Genomic DNA, 8,424 nt, shown 5'->3' on the forward strand with positions numbered 1-8,424 from the left:
ATGTATCTGGAACATAAAATCTTCTGTCCAGACTAGAAAAAGATTGAAGAGAAGACATCTAAACTGATGGGAGAAATCTCTTTACATAGAGGTAAGGTCTAATATCTGCCATGAGTAGATCTAGGTTTTGTGGGACCTACAATTTTTTGTAGCCCTCTTTAAGAAAAAGAGTACAAAACTGAAAATACAAAATTCAGATACGGAAGTAAATATTTATTCAGAGTGAAGAAAATAAATCGTAATAAACGGTGAATTTTAAAAGCTAACAAAACCAAAATTATCATAAAATCCAAAATAATGACATAATGTTTTTATTAAGCAACTACTTACTACAATTCTATATTATAATTGCCCTATATTTCTGGCTGCATAATTCTTATTTCTTCAAATGAAAATATTTTGCAGTATAATGTACTGTAAAGAAAATGAATATACTTTAATTTTTACGTTATTATTATTGATTATTTGATCATGTAGAAATTTATTGTAGCTTCCTAACTGTTACTGACAATGTCATGCTAAGATGTAAGTGATATCTTGGCACACTTAAAACCTTCCACTCACACATAGATATGCTTGCTGCTTAGAGGACTGCTACAAACTTTTGCCCTACAAACACAAGAATTATGACCAATCTATTTTTCATGGCTTTCAATTGGAAAACTAAAAGAGAAAAATGTATTGTGGGTTTATAATTATAAAAATTGCATAATTGAGAGTATTTAAAAGGAAAGACCTTCTTTTTTAGTGGCTCCTATGAGAATATAATTATATGCCTATAATTTTATATAACTAGTGATTGGAAGAATTTTCTGCAGTCTAGTTACTGATCTAGGACAATTAAAATCTTATTTCTTCATTTCCCAGATGTTTTCAATATGTTTATACTTTTTTTGTGTCGGGGGGGTGGTAGGTGGCATCTTCATGACAGGTGAATTGGCACTGTGTGGTCAGAAATATTCCTAGGTTGGAACAGCTAACAATCATTTAAATATACTTGAAAATGATTGTGAGCTACATACTTATATCCAACAAATCCCAAACGAAATAAAAAATAATGTCCTAAAAATAACTTTGTTTTTATTGAATCCCCCAAAGCAGCATGACTATTCTGACATCAGCTGAACTGAGGGACCGTGGGTAGAAGGGACAACATATTGAAAGAGACATTGTAGACAAAGTGTTATGTTAACAGATGTTATTAAAAAAAAAAAAAAAGGGTAAGTACATAACAAGGCCTATTCCAGGGCCTCGGAGACACATAGAACAGCTATTGGGATCATTTCCATGAAATGGAAACCCCATGGTTCCATGAGTAACTCCACTCTCTTTTGCTTATCCATCTGTGAGCTCAAGCTTGTCATGATATGTGTGGACATCATTAGCACTTTGAAATAAGAACCATGGGAAACACTCAGGCTTCTTTTCTTCCTCCATATTCTTCTCTCTCTTTTTTCTCTTTCTCTCTCTCTCTTTTCTTCTTTCTCTCTCTTTTCTTCTCTCTCTCTCCCTTCTCTTTCCCTATCCCTCTCCCTTTCCTTCTTTCTGTCCTTCTCTGAACAGAAGCCAAGAGAGAGATGGGGTGATTAACAAAAACACTTTTAATGAAGAATAATCTCTATATTTTCATCTTATTCCCTATACTACTTTATTATATTGAAAAAAAGGAACATTTTATAGATGATGTGTTTATCTAATCAAAAGAAATCATATATGACACCTACACACTACTCTGTTTTTTAAATAAAGAGAAGTTCCTGGATGTGACAGTGTGAGTGAATTTTCTGAAACTGGATAAGAATGGGTGAAAAAAAGCTGGGTGACATATGTACAAAGTTCATAATAATGTAATTCCAGTATCAGATTTTAGAAATGATTCAGGATAAAACTGAAAAGCTCTAATCCAACATTGGTATAAGAACAACTTTGAATGGAGGTTTTTTACAAATAAATATGACAATGATAAACAGACTGCTTAAGATCTTTCTATGAGCTATTGTTCAAAAAAAGTAAAATTAGGTGATTCATTTCTTATTCATTTCTTATTGTACCAAGAATAAAAGAATGGGAATGCATCCTTCTGTCCAAATTTTCACAAGGTTAAAAAAAGAAAAGTTAAATCTGTACATTTCAAAAAAAACCCAGCCTGCTAAGTCCATTGATTAGTAAGGTGACATACCTACCTTCTATCCTACAAAATAACTAAGGAATGCTCTCTGACTATTGCGGCAACTCAGCTCCAATCTCCTCTGTTTTATGTGCACCAAGGAGACAACAGTTCTACTTACAATTGTAGATATATGTGGAATGTGTATGTGTGTGTAACTATTGATACACATACTACTTGCCATACCTCATGATATAAGTATATTGATAACAGACAAGTGTCTATATTGATTAAAAGGCCTTATATGTGAAGTTTCATTAATTTATTTTCAAATCAGTCAAAGGTTCAACCAAAACAACACCTCTTTTCAACTGAAAAGGGCAGTAATGGCATATTATTCTAAAAAGCATAATGTTTCTTGGTTTTCAAAAATACAACAGGAAAAAAATATATATATATATTGCTATGTCACACAATTTAATGGATTTAATCTAACATTGTAGTAGTCATTGCTGTTTGATTTTATTTATCAAGTGAAAGTCTGATAGAATAGATAATGCCATTTGTCAAGTAAATGGCAGAGCTGAGGTTCAGAATCAGATATCAGCTGTTTGACTTACATGCAACTACATAATTATATACACCTTAAAACATGTATATATTTTCCTGGAATTTGTATACACTTCTCTCTCCATAGACCTTATATTTACATATGAGTCTGGGGATGCCCTTCCCTTTGGAAGAATAAATATACAGGCAACATTTAGTGGCTCCAGGCTTACATTGTGATTTGTTTTAGCCAATTAAATATTGGCAATGTAACATATACCAATTCCCAATAGAAGTTTTGGGAGTTAGTTTTAGATCCTCTGGGTATCTCTTTTCTCTCTGCCAGAAGACTGAATGTGTTCCAGGAAGACCACTCTGCAGTCTGTATCTTACAGTAAAGCTGACATGGAGCAGAGCCACAGCTGACCCACGGACAGATAATTAATAGAAAAATGAACCTCCATTATTTTAAGCCAGTGTGGCTTTATTTTTTGCATTTTATAACAAAACTTGGCATAAACTTACATGATATGGAATTTTTTTAATGTTAGAATAGATTATTATAATTTTAGGAATAATTTAAATAGAAAAGAATGACAAGTTGATAACACATTTCTTTGATATCATGGGATTCAAAACTCAAACTTCTCCTTGATTTAACTGGGCAACTATTTTACAAATCATCTAAAAATGTGTGCATTTTCCCAATAATAAATCCTGCATGCTTTTCAAAGAATGAAACTCAAATAATCACTGTTTCATAGTCTGAGATGCTCTTGCTATTTGGTAAGTGCAAATGTTTCCAAAGCAGCAAATGTTCTGTCAGGGAGTTTCACTGATGTTTTCATTGGATTGTTCTATTATCTGAACACGTCTGCCAAAAGAAAGCACCTGTGTAATAAAGAGTGTACAGAAGCTGCCAGGCTGCAACAGCAGAAGGAAAGTAAAGTGCACGCTGACAAGTTACCTGTCATCCTCAGATCTACCGAGTGGTTATGATAGATGCTTCTGCTACTCGATGTCTCGTGATAACTTCTGTACACCAGGAAGAACCTTCTGTCTTGGGAATACAATAGAAAATTGGACTGCAGATAAAGAACAAAGAACATTCAGGTTTTCAGCTACAAAGTCTCTTCTTAGGAGATATTAAAACATAACTGGCAAAAAAGAGCAATGTATGTTGTTTTTTTCACAGTTTTTCTTTGGGCTTCTAAGATTCTGTAAATGCGTTACAGGATTTTAATGTAATTTATTCTAAGAAAATATACTGTTTTATGTTTTTTATAAATGCAACAAAAAATATGAAGTTGAATTTGGAGAAAAGCACTCCTCAAGATATACTTGGTCAGTATTATTTGGCTTTCTCAAATTATAAATTTTTTTCAACAGAACTATCGAAAGTACATATACTGTGACAAATCATGGGTAAAATGATTGCCAATATGCCATCATCTTATTCATATTTTTATTCCAGTTGTTCCCTATCAAGAATGAAAGTGAAAGTAGGCACCCTTGAGATTTTAAGCACCCCTCACACTCCTTCTATTTTATTAATAAATTTGCTTCAAGTAGTTAAATTTTTAACTTAAATTTTTGTTCCCTGTCTCTACACAACAGAAGCTGGAGAACAGACTGAAGGTGTACTTCTAATTTTTCATGAAAAATTCAAGTCATTTTACTATTTAATATATAAATACAATAAGAAATTTAAATTCTGCCATAACATCAACTAAAACTTTGTTCAATGCCAGACAAGCTGGTTGGCTCAGTAACATCACAGTAGCCGCTTTATAATTTACTGTCTTTGCCTCTTCTCAGAATTAAACCAAAGAGAACATTTAAAAAAAATTATATGCTTGATGTTGATTTAAGTGTATAGCCGACATATTATAAAAATAATTCCACAAATAGTCTGATACTTTCTACAAGTTAACTATAAAATAACAGGAGAAAGATAGTCCCTCCGACTCTCTAATTCAATTATATCATAAAAACTCATTGTGTACTTCTAAAATAAATTAACTCAAGATGTTACTCAACACCCCATCTGCTATACTGCCTTAAATGCGTTCCATGGAACCTGGATAACTTTAAGTGTTTTCCATCAAAAGCCAAGGGCTGTTTTTTAATGTTCAACTTTGTTTCAGAAACGACCTCGTAAACTCTTTAATGATTTTTTTTTCTTTTCCTTCTCTCTTTCTCTTCCTGTACGAAGGAAAAATATGCTGCAAAATATTCTTACCTGCTGTCTTTTATGCAAATTACTTTCGACTGCAGCGTGAAACTTTTAAAGAAAAATGAAGCTCACACCACATTTTCACAATGCAAGAAGACGTTTTTAGAAGAGAAAGGGAAAATACCCAAAATTGATTCCCTCTTTTATTTTCTTGTACTTTCTATCATTCATTACTTTATGTAAAAAAAAGTATTGTTCAAAAAATTTAAATATATTGTTTGAAATACTATCTTTTAAATAAACAATAGGAGAAAAATTGTGGGAACTTTCTTACCTGAGATTATTTAACTGAAGTCAATTCTATTCCTAGAAGAATATGTCTATCATTGTACATAAAGTAGTATAAAACTATCCCTCCAGTTACCCAGTTTCAATCACTACTTGAATGTCCTTTTGGCTGCTAAATTAAAATATGGGTTTTCTGATTTATGAGAAGCACAGTGCATGGGTATAGTACAGGCACAATATAAATTAGTCAAGAAAAGTTGGGAAGGAAGGAGGAAGGAAGGAAGGAAAAAGGAAGGAAAGGAGGAAGGGAGGGACGGAGGAAGGAAGGAAGAAAGGTCACAAGATGGAAAGTTAATGTATAAAATATCAATTACACTAGCAACAAGTGAAAAATAAATTTTTAAAATTATTTTTAAAATATACCAAAACATAAAATACTTAGAAATAAATGTGACAAGAGACAATGAAGTTCTCTTCAGTTAAAGCTGCATACTGTGATGAACAAAGACTTAAATAAATGGAGAGATAGGAACACCATGTTGTTGAATTGAATGATTCAATTCCATTAAAATATCAATTATTAACAAATTGTTTAAAGATTAAAAAAATCCCAATCAAAATTCCTAGAGTCTTCCTTTTTTTCCTTGAAAATTGACTAGAATAGCTGGAATGATTTTAAAAACCAAGAATAAATTGGAGGAATGACAGTACTTGATTTCAATATTTATTATGAAACTGTGCAAATCAGGCCAGTGTTTTATTGGTGAAAAGATGAATATACAATTAATGGAAGAAAATAGAGTTCAGAAATAGACCCCCAACTATATGGTCCATTGATTTTTAGCAGAGGTACCAAGAAACTATGATGATGGAAGAAAAGTCATTTCAACATATAGTGCTAACACTATTGATATACTTATGGAAGAAAATAAACATTGATCCTTAATTCACACCATACCCCAAAATTAACTTAAACAGGATTATAGACCTAAATTTAAATATTAAATACATAAAACTCATAGAAGGGAAATAAATAGGAGAAATCTTTGCAACCTTACTGTGAGCAATGAAAAAATAATGTTTTTGTTAGTTTGTTTTTTGCAGCAAATATATAAATTAAGCACAATGCCCTTACCCTGGAAGGGGGGCTGCCAATATGCTTGGAATGTAACAGGGACTGTTTTCTAACAACACCCAGAATGAATGCACTGACTTCTGTATTTACCTTTTGTGGTTCCTGAGTTCCTTTCTCTTTTGTGCAACACAATCTCAACGATGTCAATTCCAGGCCACGACAAATTGTTCTAGGATGTTAATAGTTAAATTATGTAAAATATATGGATCTTGACCTTCCTCAGTAGACTGTGTCTTCTTACAAATAGACTGAAGGGTGAAATCCTTCCCGAAAGTATACATGTAAGCTGGTAGAACAGAATCCCGAGGAAAACAAGCTCATAAATAGGATTTGGAAAACTCAGGTGGTTTTCAAAAATCAGTCTCACTTTGCCCGACAGTAAATACTACATCAAATTCTTTAAGGACACAAGAACTGATTTAAATTCCTTAGCTTAAGTGATTACGGATAATAGAACAAACTTGCTAAAATGCATGTGGTACCTGGATTAACACTGCTGATGAATATGAACATTCAATTCATACCTAAGCTAAATCACTCACACCTAAGCTAAAAAAGGAAGGTGACCTGGCTACCTACGATAACTTTAGTGAGGCTTCAAGGCCTCTCTTCTTTGTCAAGCCTGGGAAATCCTGAAGCATTGACCCCAAGCACTTTTCCGTCCCTCCTTACAATAATTTGAGTCATTGTGATATGTCTCAGTAATTGAATGTCTGTTGTTCAAAGGCTTAAAAGCTTCAGGCTCCACCCTGACAGAAGAGACAACAAATAATATAATAATAATAATAGAATGAAATCATGCTTATCAGCACTCAGACTGAAAATCAGTCACCTTCAAGTGAGACATCAACTTAAAGGAGAGTCAACAATAGTTATGAAACTCCATCCCTGATGCTGGGAGGAAAACTAGGGTTGATGAGAAAAAGAAATGTTTCTATACTTCATTTCAAGAATGGAAATGACTTTTTGAATTATGGTTTTCTCTGGGTATATGCCCAGTAGTGGGATTGCTGGGTCATATGGTAGTTCTATTTTTAGTATTTTAAGGAACCTCCATACTGTTCTCCATAGTCGCTGCATCAATTTACATTCCTACCATCAGTGCAAGAGGGTTCCCTTTTCTCCACACCCTCTCCAGCATTTATTGTTTGTAGATTTTTTGATAAAGTGATACTTTACAGTTTTGATCTGTATTTCTCTAGTGATTAGTGATGTTGAGCATCTTTTCATGTGTTTGTTGGCCATCTGTATGTCTTCTTTGGAGAAATGTCTATTTAGGTCTTCCATGCATTTTTTTTTGATTGAGTTGTTTTTTTGATATTGAGCTGCATAAGCTGCTTGTATATTTTGGAGATTAATCCTTTTTCAGTTGCTTCATTTTCAAAAGACACATGCACCCCAATGTTCATAGCAACACTATTTACAATAGCCAGGACATGGAAGCAACCTAAATGTCCATCAACAGAAGAATGGATAAAGAAGATGTGGTACATATATACAATGGAATATTACTCAGCCATAAAAAGGAATGAAATAGGGTCATTTGTAGAGATGTGGATGGACCTAGAGAGTGTCATACAGAGTGAAGTAAGTCAGAAAGAGAAAAACAAATATCATATATTAATGCATATATGTGGGATCTAGAAAAATGGTATATATGATCTTATTTGCAAAGCAGAAATAGAAACACAGACATCATAGAGAACAAATGTATGGGTACCAAGGGGGAAACGGGGGAGTGGGAGCAATTGGGAGATTGGAATTGACACATATACATTATTGATATTATGTATAAAATAGATAACTAATGAGAACATACTGTATAGCACAGGGAACTCTGCTTAATGCACTGTGGTGATCAAAATGGGAAGGAAATCCAAAAAAGAGGGGATATATATATATATATATAGCTAATTCATTTTGCTGTACTGTAGAAACTAACACAACATTGTAAAGCAACTATATGCCAATAAAAATTAATTTAAAAAAAAAGAATGGAAATGACTGATTATTCAATACGTATAGTAGCAACTAAAGACCAGATCAGATAATAAACCCATCCCAGTGAGAGCTCTCCACACACACCTCTGAAAGCTAGCTAATAAATGACAGACACATGATCCAGAAAATCAGCTAGTCAGCAAGAGCCTCACTCCTGTAAACATCCTT

Source organism: Orcinus orca, chromosome 3, assembly GCF_937001465.1.
Source record: "Orcinus orca chromosome 3, mOrcOrc1.1, whole genome shotgun sequence".
NCBI classification, from domain to species: domain Eukaryota; kingdom Metazoa; phylum Chordata; class Mammalia; order Artiodactyla; family Delphinidae; genus Orcinus; species Orcinus orca.